Source organism: Callospermophilus lateralis, chromosome 7 (genome assembly GCF_048772815.1).
Source record: "Callospermophilus lateralis isolate mCalLat2 chromosome 7, mCalLat2.hap1, whole genome shotgun sequence".
In the NCBI taxonomy this organism is placed as follows: Eukaryota; Metazoa; Chordata; class Mammalia; order Rodentia; family Sciuridae; genus Callospermophilus; species Callospermophilus lateralis.
In genome coordinates this window covers 23,768,961-23,782,212 of record NC_135311.1, presented here as the reverse complement: position 1 = coordinate 23,782,212, position 13,252 = coordinate 23,768,961, and the positions used below count along the sequence as shown (strand labels likewise).

At 40.7% G+C, this 13,252-nt stretch overlaps 1 pseudogene; it reads left to right on the top strand.

The window, feature by feature from the left end:
• The first annotated feature begins 2,763 nt into the window (after positions 1-2,763).
• On the top strand, positions 2,764-4,673 carry LOC143404119 (autophagy-related protein 16-1-like; annotated as a pseudogene).
• The last annotated feature ends 8,579 nt before the right edge of the window (positions 4,674-13,252 follow it).

Here is a 13,252-nt window from a genome sequence, read left to right as displayed (position 1 = left end):
AGAAGACAAAGTGAATTAGTTATTCCTCCATCTTGATTATTATTGCTGTTATTATTCTTTGCAGTATTGGAGAATGACTCCAGAGCCTTCTACATACTAGGCAAGCAATATGCCTCTGGGGTACATTCCAGCCACTTTTATTTTATTTTGTGACAGGGTCTCACTGAGTTTTCCAGGCTGGCATTGAACTTGAGATCTTCTTGCCTTAGCCTCTCAAGAAGTAGAAGTACAAGTGTGAGCCATCATGCTCAGTTCTCTATCTTTATTTTTTATGGGACTGTGGATGAATTGAATAATATGTACCCACATCAGTGAAGATGGATCTTCTTTCCCAGTCCTGAGTCAAATACTAATCTTTACACAGGCAGAAAAAAAAAATGTCTCACCAGTTATTGGTGTGTACTTTAATGCAGTTGAATTCACATTAGAAAAAAATCACACCCACTTTATTGTATTGCTCATTTTGTATATTACATTTTTTACTTTTTCAGAGAATAACATTTTCAAAAATTAGAGGAAGAATTGGGGGAGAGAGGATCTGAACAGTGGAGTTGGAGAGTCAGAAGAATCACTGAGAAGGTAATGAAGGTAATGCATAGAGCTGATATGTCAGTTAACTCAAGTGGGACCTCAAGGAAAGAAGTGCTGGACTCACATAGGTGAGTTCTGCATCCAGATATCTGGGTATGGGTCTCATGCCACTGCAGGTCTTTGCTGGCAGCAATCATGAAGGAGAGCTCCATGCAGATGGAGGAGAGCAAGGGAAAGCTGGAACCCACCAGTTCCTCTCCATCTCTTCATCACCACACTTAACCAGAAGAGTCCTAAAATTATAATCTAGACTAAAATTTAATTGATATTTTAAGAAGACATGAAATTCATAAATGTGCATGAACCTAAAATAAGAGTTTCAAAATACATGTAGAGAAAAAAAATGACAAGAACTAAAGGAAATCTACCATCACTATATAGTTTTAAACATTTGTTGTCTGTAAATGGTAGAACAACTATAAGAAAAGAAAATAGTGTGTATGTCTATAAAGGATTTAAATACTACAAGGATATTTAGATTATTATATCCAGCAGATAGAGAAGACACATTCATTTCAGGATTACATGGAACATTCACCGAAGTAAACTGTAAGGTACATCATGGTTATAGTTTTAATCTTGTATTTTCCACACATACTTAAGTGCTGAATTTTGGGTTCCTCACTGATGGCTCTATTAGGAGTGGTGGAAACTTTGGGAACTGGGACCTATTTTGAGGAAGTAAAGTCATTGGGGGCATGTCCTGGAAGGGGGCAATAAGGACGTGGGCCCCCTTCTGCTCTCTCACTTCCCACACACCATGATGTGAACACCTTCTTTGATCCACCACATGACCCCAACCAAAGTGTTTGGCTTCACCACAGGTCAAAGGAAAGGGGCTAAGAATCCATGGATTTAACCTTTCAAAACATTTGCTTAAACACATTTTTCCTTCTTTGAAGTTGTTTATCTTAGGTATTTTGTCATAGTGTTGGCAAGTTAACTCATACAATCATAAAGTGAGTCTCAAGATTTTCTTAAGAACTTTTTTCAGTGTATATTATTTGACAACAGAATTAAATTATGTGTCAACAATGTAAGTATCTGAAAGATAACCAAACCTTTTGGAACTGAATAATGTATTTCCTTTAAAAATACATGTGTGTTAAAAAAATTACAAGGGAAATTGGAAATTATTTTGAGCTGAAGGATAACTGAGATTCAACCAAGCAACAGCAATAGTAGTTAGATGAAGAAGATCTTAAAAGAGTATTTCTATGTCCACCTGCTTACATTAGGAAAAAGACACATAAAATCAAGGATGTCTTGAGCTCCCACCTTGAGAAGCTACAAGTAAAGAAAGGAAATAAGCCAAAGTAAATGGATGAAGGGAAATAATAAAGATAGGAGGACAAATAAAATAGAAAATGATGACACCATAAAAAACAATAAAATAGAAAATGATTCTTCAAAAAGCTGAGAGCAAGACCAAGCAAGAGAGAGAAGCGCAATAAGCAATACCAAATACAAAAGGCATCTCAATAGATCCTAATGTAATGTTGTATGCCTTCCTGTTCAATGACAACATATTTTTTTTAAAAAACTTGAAAACCAAATAATCAAAATTCATACCAGAAAAAAGTGAAAAATCTGAATAACTATATACATGTGATAATAACCAAATTTATAAAAACATATCAAATGTACCCTAAAAATATGACTTAATTGGTGATTATGTCAAATATTTAAGAAAGAAATAATACTAACCTTATCCAAAGTTTTCTGATAATATGCCCTGGATATACGATACAGCCAAATCCATAATATGAGGTCAGAAGGATCCTGGTCACAAAATGCTCAAACAACACTTACATGTTTTATTAAAACTTATAACTAGTATTACTTTTTTCAGTGCTGGTGATCAAACCCAGGGCCTTGTGAACCCCAGTCAAGGATTCTACTGCTAAGCAAGGACCTCAGTCATCCCAAGGACATTTTGAGATAAGAAAATGACAAACAAAATGACAATATTCTTTATGAACAGAGACACAATAAACATCACCAAATATTAGGAAAGTAAATCTCAAAATATTACAAAATGGACATGGCATTGGGAGCACCTGTGTGTGGAGCCGATCTCTGGGGCTGCTGTCCTTCCCTCCTCCTTTGGTCCCCTCATGCTGTGGTCGCAGGCCTCCACTAGGATAGGAGTCCCTTAGGTGCTGTGGCAACATGCCCCTTCTTCAGGCTTCCGTGTTGCCTGCATCTCCAGCTGACATGCCACCTTGCAGAGGAGCTGAGGTGCTGGAACTGGATGCAGAGAAAGTCTTTGGGGGAGATAATCCTGCAGTTCCTGGACACAGTGGCACATGGAATGTTGACATATCCAACCAGACTTTGAAGGACAAATATGATGCCCTGCAGGTCACTTCTGCTGCCTTGGAGGAGAAATGGAGGAAAACTACCACAGAGAACCAGGAGCCAGTCACTAGGCAGATGGCCAAGAAGGCCCAGGAAGGCAGCTCCCTCAATGCAGAGAAGGAAAAGGACTCCAGGAGACAGCAATCCTGGCTGCAGAAAGAGCTTGCCGAAGCCACAAAGGAACCACTGCCCGTTGAACAGGATGATGACACTGAAGTCATTGTGGATGGGACAGAGCACACAGAGGAGATCTCTCCTGTGCAAGCTATCAGCAGAGCAGCTGCTAAGTGACTCTCACAGCCTGCTGGAGGCCTTCTGGATTCTATAACTAAGATCTTTGGGAGATGCTCTGTCTCTCCCTTTCCAGTCCCCCAAGACAATGTGCATCCTCATCCTGGTTCTGGTAAACATATGAGAGTACCAACTATTGCCTATGTGTCTTTGATGCACATGATGGGGAAGTTAATGCTGTGCAGTTCAGTGCAGGTTCCCTATTACTGGCCACAGGTAAATGGAAATGTTAAGTTATGGGAAGCATTTGGAGACAAATATGAGTTCAAAGGCTCCCTATCTGGTAGTAATGCTGGAATTACAAGCATTGAATTTTTTTTTTGAGAGAGAGAGAGAATTTTTATTATTTATTTTTTAGTTTTTGGTGGACACAACTTCTTTATTTTTATGTGGTGCTGAGGATTGAACCCAGTACCCCATGCATGCCAGGTGAGCGTGTTACCGCTTGAGCCACATCCCCAGCCCCAAGCATTGAATTTTCATTTTTTTTTCTTTTTCTACTTTTTATTGGTTCTTTTTAGTTATACATATCATTAGGATTCATTTGATAGTGCTGGGGCTTACAACTTCAAATAATTTTGGAAGTTGAATCTGGACTGTGGATGATTACTGATTATGGCACATGCACACAGGACATAGTGGGAAAGTGTTCCCTGCTGATTTCCTGCTGGACAATGCATGGATGTCTCAAGAAGTCATGACCTGACCCTCGAACTCTGGGATCTATGCAAGAAAGCATAAAGACAGCATTTGTAGGATTCAGTTACCATGATGTTGTTTGCACAGAGCAATGTGTGATGAGTGGGCATTTTGACAAGAAAAGTCATTTCAGGGACATTTGATCAGAGTGTGGTGTGAGAAATGGAGCTATTGGGGAAGATTTTTGCTTTGGATCTAACCCAGAAAGGACTGAACTTCTGAGCTCTTCCCATGATGACTTGCTGAAAATCATTGATTTTCAGACAAATGCCCTCAAGCAGAGGTTCAGTGCACCTGGATTCAAGTGCAGCTCTGACTGTACCAGAGTGTCTTCAGCCCTGATTACAGTTATGTGGCAGCAGTCTTGGCCAAGGGCTCTCTCTATTCTCTCTCTCTGTCTGGATTGTGCTCACAGGGAAAGAGGAGAAGGTTCTTTCAAAACAGCATAGCTGCTCCCTTAGGCTGGAATCAGTGAGGCCCGACTGCTAAGTGAGCGAGACTTACAGTGCATGGAGAATTTCTCTAGAATTCTTTTGTTGTCAATGAGTCTCTGCTTGGGCAGGTACAGCTGGACTTGGAATGCACTGGGTATGGTTTACAGTCTTGACTCCAGTGCTCTTCTGGTCTCTCCCAGAAGCTCCTCTGTCAACACTGTGGCATGGTCTCCCTCCAGTGTGTATGTTGTCAGTGTGAACAAAAGCAGCAAAGCTTTGCTAAGGGCACAGAATTGATGACCTTTAGGAGAGGAGCAGGGATGCACACAGCCCTGTCCTGTGGGCACAGGTCCTTCCAGAGAAGAGCCCAAGTCATGCAACACGGTGGCCTTCCTTTGGACAGGATTTCTGAGAATTTTGACTAAGCTCTCTAATGGCCCGGAGGAAAAAATACTGAAACAGCCTGACCCTGCAAGTCACCTGGCCAAGGATCAGGCTCTTGTCTCAGTTGGTGTGGGAAACACTAGTAATTCTGATCTTCCATACCTCACTGGGGAGCCACAGGGTCCCCTCTAGCTCTTCTCACTGGATGACAGTTCAGGTTTGTCCTCAGCTGTGCTGTTCCCATCCAGTTCCTCCAGATGCACAGCTATGGGAGACCATCCTTGCATGTGATTTGAGTTACCTCCCTGGCTGGGTGAGAGACGCTTAGAAACAGCCATGTTAGAGCCTTCTCCACCCTTTTCCAGGTCTGAGGGCTTGTCCATGCAGAGGCGTGTCTGGCCACTGCCTTGAAGACCCAAGCGTTGCCCCTGACCTTGGGATGCTGCCCCATTTAATCTTCACTGGATGAGATTTTCCCTGGAAGTTTTTTTTTTTAATTTTTTTTTTTAATATTTAGTTTTTAGTTTTTCGGCAGGCACAACATCTTTGTTTGTATGTGGCGCTGAGGATCAAACCCGGGCCGCACGCATGCCAGGCAAGCACGCTATCGCTTGAGCCACATCCCCAGCCCCCCCTGGAAGTTTTTGATCCCCAATAAAAGCCCACTTCCTGGCGTGTTGTCTCTCTCTCTCTCTCTCTCTCTCTCTCTCTCTATCTCACTACCCTCTTCAGTAAACCTCACCACCACTTTAGGTGGCTGGAGGCAGGAGCTAGGAGAAGCCATCTCAGAGCTGGTATTAAAGGTAATGAGAGTCTTTAATTTAAAACTCCCTAGCAATTACTTATGAACCAAACCTTCTTTCATGAAGCCAGCGCTGGTTGCATGGCAGAAACAGCCCTTCAACTGGAGGTCCTTTGCCCAGTGGACTTGCTCTAAGCATTGGATTACAGGAAACCCCAAACACAGGTCCTGGGGTGATCATAGGGCCTCATGATCTTATTATTGCTGAAACTTGAGGTCTTTTGAATGGTCTTAAAAACTTTGACTCCATCCAGCTCAGTTCTTCTACATATCTACTTCTTGGTCAAGAAATGTATATTGATTTGGTTAAAAAAAAAAAAATTGAGACAGGCAAGGACATGTGCCAGCCTTTTCAAGTGAGGTGGGTTTGTGACAGAGTTGAAAATTGGGCTCCTGTATCATTTTGCAAATGCATGGAAGGTGTGTGCTTGCCACATTCTTACTGATGACAAAGGATTTGAGGTATCTGATGTATTTTCTCCAGAGCTGGTGGTGGTGATTCCAGCCACTGACCCTCTCCAGTCCTGTATGCACTGACCTTGGAGTTCAGTGCAGGAAGCCCAGTCCAAGGAGCATGGTGGTGTTGTGATCCCTGTTGGGCTGTGATGAAGGCTGGGGAAACATTTATCCTTATCAGCTGACCTGTGTGAGATTTTAATTCTGTATCGGTAATTTGCACTTTTTTCTTCCACACTTGTTCTCTGGACATGAGGGACATGGGAGCCAGAAAAGGAGAAAGGAATGAGGCATCTTTGCTCTGGCAGGGACATCGTCTTCATTTTCCATCATTTCCCTGCTTGCATCTTCTTTTTTGTTTTGCCATTCAAAGAACTTGTATTGAGGGGAGTGGAAATTCACAGCCAGGGCACATCTTTAATTTATTTAACTATGTATGTTGCCCAACAGAACCTGACCATAAATTTAAAAAAAATTCTGTTATATGCTTTTCAAAAAATTTTAAAAAGGATAATACCTTGTGACCAAGGTTATATCTCAGGAGTACTATATTACTATTAACAGTATAATATTAAATGTTGCTATTAATCACATTAAGAAAACTGTTTGCCCTCTCAATAGATGCATAACTAGAACTTCACAAAATTCAACACCCATTCATGTTCTAAGTGGTAAGCAAATGAAGACTAGAAGGATAACACCTCAATCTGATAAAAAGTCCTATAAACAGCCTACAGGTGATTTTATACCTAATAGGAAAAGCCTGAAGTGCCAGAATCAATAAGTGAATTTAACAAGTGGCTAGAAGTGCCCATAACTGGGGAGAAGAGGAACTACTGGACAATGGGAGTCTGTCCAAAAGGAAGGTGGATGGTAGGGTGAGGCTGGTGAGGGGCTTGCCTTTGTTTCAGTTGAGCAGTTTTGATGGAAAAAGAGAAGGGATATCTTGCAGGTAAGGAAGAAAAGAAACTCCAGACTCCAGGTAGATGTGAGATGTGGGTGCAGTCTGCCTAGAGTATGGGCACTCAAAGATAACTGATGAGGAATAGAGGAGTTAATAGAATCTACCTATAAACTTACAATTTTATGAAAATATATAAATAAGGTCTAACTTCACAAGGAGAAGAGGTGCAGGACCACTATGAAACATTAGGAGTAGAAATGTCTGGTTTGATGCCAAGAAGCCTGTTGATTACCTTTATGAAAGTTTTCTGTACACAGCATACTAAACAGACTTTGAGTCCTTAAATATGCTGTAGGTCCAGGTATGGCTCTCCAGAAAGAACTAGTCCTTGACAACACTGGCCTCTTACTCCTTTTCTAGGTAGCCTGGAGCCATGGAAGTTTGGTAAAGCTATTCACCAGAACATGGTCAGGAGGGAGGCTTACTCCTCTAGGGTGTGGTGCATGGCATGGGCACTGCTTTTTAGCTCAAGGAAACATTTGTTGCCTGGTGCCTATGGAAAGGCAGGAGGCAGTCATTTTCACAACTGAAGCTGAGTTATCTCAGGGCTGAAGACATTGTATGTCTGTACACAACTCAAGCTTTCTTTGTCAATGAGGCACAAAGCATGGGATGCTTGAACCTGTAAAACCCTAGCTCATCCATTTGAGGTGCCAGGACTAAATTCCTGCTACCTGTACCTGGAATGCCTCTTCTACCTGGACAGCCTATATAAGGCTGTCAAAGCCCAGTCCCATGTCATGTCCTCTACAGACCTTTTACCTTCCTTGCATCCAATAAAAGACCCCTATGCACCAGTGAACTCAAGACACAAGAGGTGACTTCTCACATTAGGTCTGTGGCCCCTCAGTTGGTTTATCAATAGGGGTCTGTGTCTTGCCCTAAGGTGGGGCTTCCGTGGAAGCAAGGCTCTGTCTACTCATCCATGGGTCTCTGGTGGCTCAGACAGCAAGCCATTGGCCCTTGTTGTCTCTCAACAGAGAGGCACTCTGAGAGGCATTTTAGATGGCTTCCCTCCCCTTGCTCCATGCTGTGGTGGCCAGGTTCTTACTCTTTCCACACAGAAGGTCTTTATGGATGCACATCCATCTCTCAGTACCTGTCCATCTGATTGATTTTAATCTGTCCACATGGTCCAGCATGACTGTAACAGATAAACTACCATAGTGTGCTGATTTCCACATTATATGTGCTGATTTCCACATTATTTCCACAACACTTAACAAATGCTTTATCTAGAATGGTGGCAATGCTTCACAGAGTTCTCTGTGGCTCTGAGTTGACCTTATCTACAACAGAGTGGAACTTAGAATGAATCAGAAGATAGGGAAGCAAGGGTCTGGCTAGAATAATTGGAAGATGCTTTCTCTGTCATTGAGAGATGCAGGCCACAAAAATAGTGGAGAAGGAAGTGGAATTAAGGACAAAGGGCACAAAGAAAGGGTAAACCCAGGAGGTGCAGCTGTGACTACCTCTGAGCTCTGAGCTTCAAGGCCCAGGAAGTTGCATATGGGCCTCAAGAGAGAGAGGATCATTTGGATGAGCTGTTTCCCCTGCCCAATCTGTTCTCTGAGAGCAGTACAATCAGCTATGTGGCCTAAGACATAGTGGCTGTGCTTGCTGTCAAAGGAGCCATCCATAGTATTATCCTCCAGCTTCAGAGAGTTCTTCACTCCTGGAGGATCATCCAAATCCAGCTCTGAAAAAGAAAACTACAATAATATAGAATCTTCCCTTATTCATGATGATATCCTCATTTCCAACCAATGCAAAGAGACAGTAAAAGAGCCCAGAATCAAGAAAGGCAGTCTTCAAAAATGCAGGGTGGGTCAAGCCCATAGAGACATTTTGATTTCTTTATTTTTATAATCTTTCTTACATCATTGCAAAATGATAAACTTGCCAGAAGACAAACTTTGTCTTCACTGACAAGTGGGCTATTCAGGACAAATAGTATAAACATGAAAAGTTTTCTGGATAGAAAAGGCACAGACAAGTAAATGAGAATGTGTACAGGGCAATGACCCAAACAGAGCAATAGGACAACTGTGTCAAGAAGAAGAATGAGAAGAAAAGCAACCACAGAAGATTCAATGAACAGGATTGAAGGCTTTTTTGCACACAGAATATTTTCTAAATTCACATGACACACAGAGGGCCAACAGTTATTTGCAGTAATAATTTTCCTTCATTGTGTCCAAGCCCTTTAGTTTGTCCTGGTGACAATGACAGTATCTGAGCCAGGAGAAGAAAAAGAAGAGATGTGGAAGACCAGAGTTAGAGAACCCATGCCAACACCCCAAACTACAGAGAAAATAACTGAATCTAGGGAGTAAAAATAACCAGTGTTTAGGACACCACAAACAGCCTGCACCCCAAATCATGCACAGTTTAGCCTTTACCACACAAGGTTCCAGGACTTCCCTCTCATTAGCATGTATATGCCACATAAAAAACCAAAAGTCATCAGATATGTTTATATTATTTAGAACAAAAAACATTTGATGGACAAGTATTCAAATGAATTTAACTTCCAGTTTAAAAACTTGTTAGGTATAAATTTATAAATCAATTTTGAGTATATAATTTTTATGTGCTGTCTAGTACAATGCTTTGCAATGAAACTTAAATATGTACAGAATCACATATATAATACACATATGAATATATGTGATATATGTATATGTTAAAATATTGATCAAAGGCTGGGGTGCAGTTCAGTGGTAGAATGCTTACTTAGCACACAGAAGGACTTGAGCTCAAATTTCCTGTATTATGAAAGTTGATCAAAATGTTATGTATCACAAAAAAAAAGGAGTCTGGTAAGAGGAGAGTGGGTCAGAGCCAGGTTCTAGTTCAGGAATCTGGGGGCTAGGAACAAGAAGAGCTGGGACTGAGCCATGGTGCTACAACTATAATCAGAATTTTAAAATTTATTTATTGTGGGGAATATTGAGGTTGATTTTGTAATTTAGCTATTGCAAAATGTGCTGCTATAAATATTGAGGAAGCTGTCACTCTAGTATGCTGATTTTAGAAGTTTTGGAAAAATGCCTAGGAATGGGAAGATGCTCATATGATGGTTACATCTCTAGTTTTTTGATGAATCTCAATTCTGCTTATGGAATGGTACTAGTCTGCAGTTACAATGTACAAGTGCACCTTTCCCCCACAACCTTGCCCACATTTTTTGTTTGTGTATCCCTGACAATTGCCAGTTCCGGGTGAGGTGAAATTTCAGTTTTGTTTTCATTTTGTATTTTTCTGATTGCTAGTGAGGTTGAACATTTTATCATATATTTGACTATTTGTATTTCTTTTGTTAAGAAGTTTCCATTTAATTATATTGCCCATTTATTGATTGGGTTATTTGGAATATTTTTGTGTGAAGTGTTTTGAGTTATTTGTATATTCTGGATATTAATTCCTTATCAGATGAGTAGCTGGTCAAGATTTTTTTCCCATTCTGTAGGCTCTCTGTTCACACACTTATTTCTTTCCTTTGCTGGGAAGAAGTTTTCTAGTTTGATGGCATCCCACTTATTTATTCTTAGTTTCAATTCATGCACTTTTTTTTTCTTTTTTATTAGTTGTTCAAAACATTACAAAGTTCTTGACATATCATATTTCATACATTTGATTTCATATGAACTCCCATTTTTACCCCGTATACAGATTGCAGAATCACATCAGTTACACATCCACGTTTTTACATACTGCCATACTAGTGTCTGTTGTATTCTGCTGCCTTTCCTATCCTCTACTATCCCCCCTCCCTTCCCCTCCCCTCCCATCTTCTCTCTCTACCCCATCTACTGTAATTCATTTCTCTCTCTTGTTTTTTTCCCCTTTCCCCTCACTTCCTCTTATATGTAATTTTGTATAATAATGAGGGCATTTCATGCACTTTTGAGTATCCTGTTAAGGAGGTTGGTGCCAGAAATTTTATGATGGAATGTTAGCCCTATGTTCTCTTCTACCAGTTGTAAGGTTTCTGGTCTAATTCTTAAGTGTTTGATCCATTTTGTTTGAGTTTTGTGCAGGGTGCAAAATAGGGTTTTAGTGTTATTTTTCTACATATCACTATCCAGTTGTCTTAGCACCATTTATTTAAAATGTCTTTCCTCCAATGTATATTTTTTGCACCTTTGTTAAGTATCAGAGGGCTCTAAGTATGTGAATTTGTCTCTGTCTTCTACTCTGTCCTATTGGTCTTTGGGTCTATTTTGGTGCCAATATCATGCTGTTTTTGTTATTACAGCTCTGCAGCATTATTTATTGTCTGGAGCTACAATCTTACATAGAGTTAAAAGGAGTCAAGTGCATTCCAGAGCCAACATACCTGAAGCTTGAAGGACAGGGAATCTGCATGCACTTTCTCAACAGACTTTTTCTTCTGATTATCTTCTGTTTGCAGACACCTCTGGCAAAATTGAGAACATGCTCTTGAAAACCACGTGTGTTGTCAGATGATCCTTTAAGAGCATCATCCTCTATCTTGGCATGATTTTTTATTGGAATGGAAGCGTCTAAATTCAGCTCTGAAAATAAAACCAGAGACAACAGGATTCTTTATTATCTATGATCTCACTGTGACACACTCTTCCACTAAGAGAGTCACCAAATGAAGAAAGCAGCTTTGGACAAGGAAGTCCATGAGTTGATATGCAGCTTATAATGACTCTGATGTTTTATTTTTCCTTTCTTTTATTTTATGCTTACTTTTATGTGTAGAGCACTACACAGACTCTGACTGATTCTACCCTTAAAAATATCCACTGTACTGGGCACAGTGCTCAGGCATATAATCCCAGTGGCTCAGGAGGCTGAGACAGGAGAATCATGAATTCAAATCCAGCCTCAGCAACAATGAGGAAACAATATACAAATATATGGCTGGCATAGCAAAGGCACAATGAAAGAAAACTGACCGGGACACAGGAAAATAGCAAAGCTTAAGATCCACCTGACCTCTGTACTTGCTCTGAAACAAAATGGGTCTCCTTCCTTTGCATGCATATGTCTCAGCCTAGACAGTGGAGTTGAGTGCAGACAATTTGTGCTTTGCCAAGGAGACAAGTTGGACTCATCTGAATTATGATAGGAGTACTCACTGGCTTCATCCGCAGCAGAGCTGACTTTAGGCTCATTGATGGGAAGACAGAGCTTCTGACAAGTTCTTGTGAGTCAGGTGAATCAAGTTGACCAGAGGGTACAAAATACTTTTTGTCCAGCAGGAGGTCATTCTCTTTCTCCTCCTGCAGTTCACCATTGAGACTTTTGAGACAGTAAAGAATAACAGATGAAATCAAGGTTATTTAGAAGCTAAAGCCTCCCAGTTGGTCCTGCTTCAAAGCTGAAGGTTGGAGTCCCCAAACAGGTCCCTCCCTTCAAATATGATCTAGGAAACCATTTTTTATTTCATGGACATAGTTTAGTTACCACTGTATGAGAGTGGGAGAGCCACCAGTGCCCAGTGTACTAGCCAGATAACAAGCTAATGAGGAAGAAGGCTCGACTCCATCTCTAAGATATGGCCTCAGAAGGAGCACACAATAAGAAACGAAGCTCTGGTTGAACCTCCTGCATGACTATATTAACACTTACATATAGATGGCCAGCAAATACAGACTGGTACATAACAGAGTGCCAGAGAACTTGGGCTTTCTGGAAATTTATCTATTCATTTTTGACATAATACTTTTTTGGGGGCGCATAGGGGGTGTCTTTCTGCTTTTCTTGCCATTGCATACCTGTCCATACTCTCAGACCATTAGTGTAGAAAGACAGTATGCCTCTAATCCTGATTTTATAACTTAAAAGTTAATAAGTGATTTCTTTAAAAGCAAGAAATGTTCAAGACTGACTGCACAGTTCTTCTTAGTCAGGGTATAGGTGGTAAGAATTTTTTTTTTCCAAATCTCAGAAACTCTGTGTTCTTCTAATTCATATTGTAATTCCCATATGATTTCTTTGAGATTCATTTCAGGCCCTCCTTCATGTTTCATTTCAGCCCCAAAGGATACTGCCATTATGGTGTTTGTAGCAGTACACATACAGCCAGGGCCTGCAAAGAAGGAACCCAAACATGTTATGGGTTAAAAACAAGTGAAAATGAGAGTGGGCTGCAGTGGTGCACACCTGTAATACCAGAGGCTCAGGAGACTGATACAAGAGGATCTGGAGTTCCAAGTCAGGTTGAGCAACTGCAAGGTGCTAAGCCATTCAGTGAAACCCTGTCTCTTAATAAAATACAAAAAAAAAAAAAAA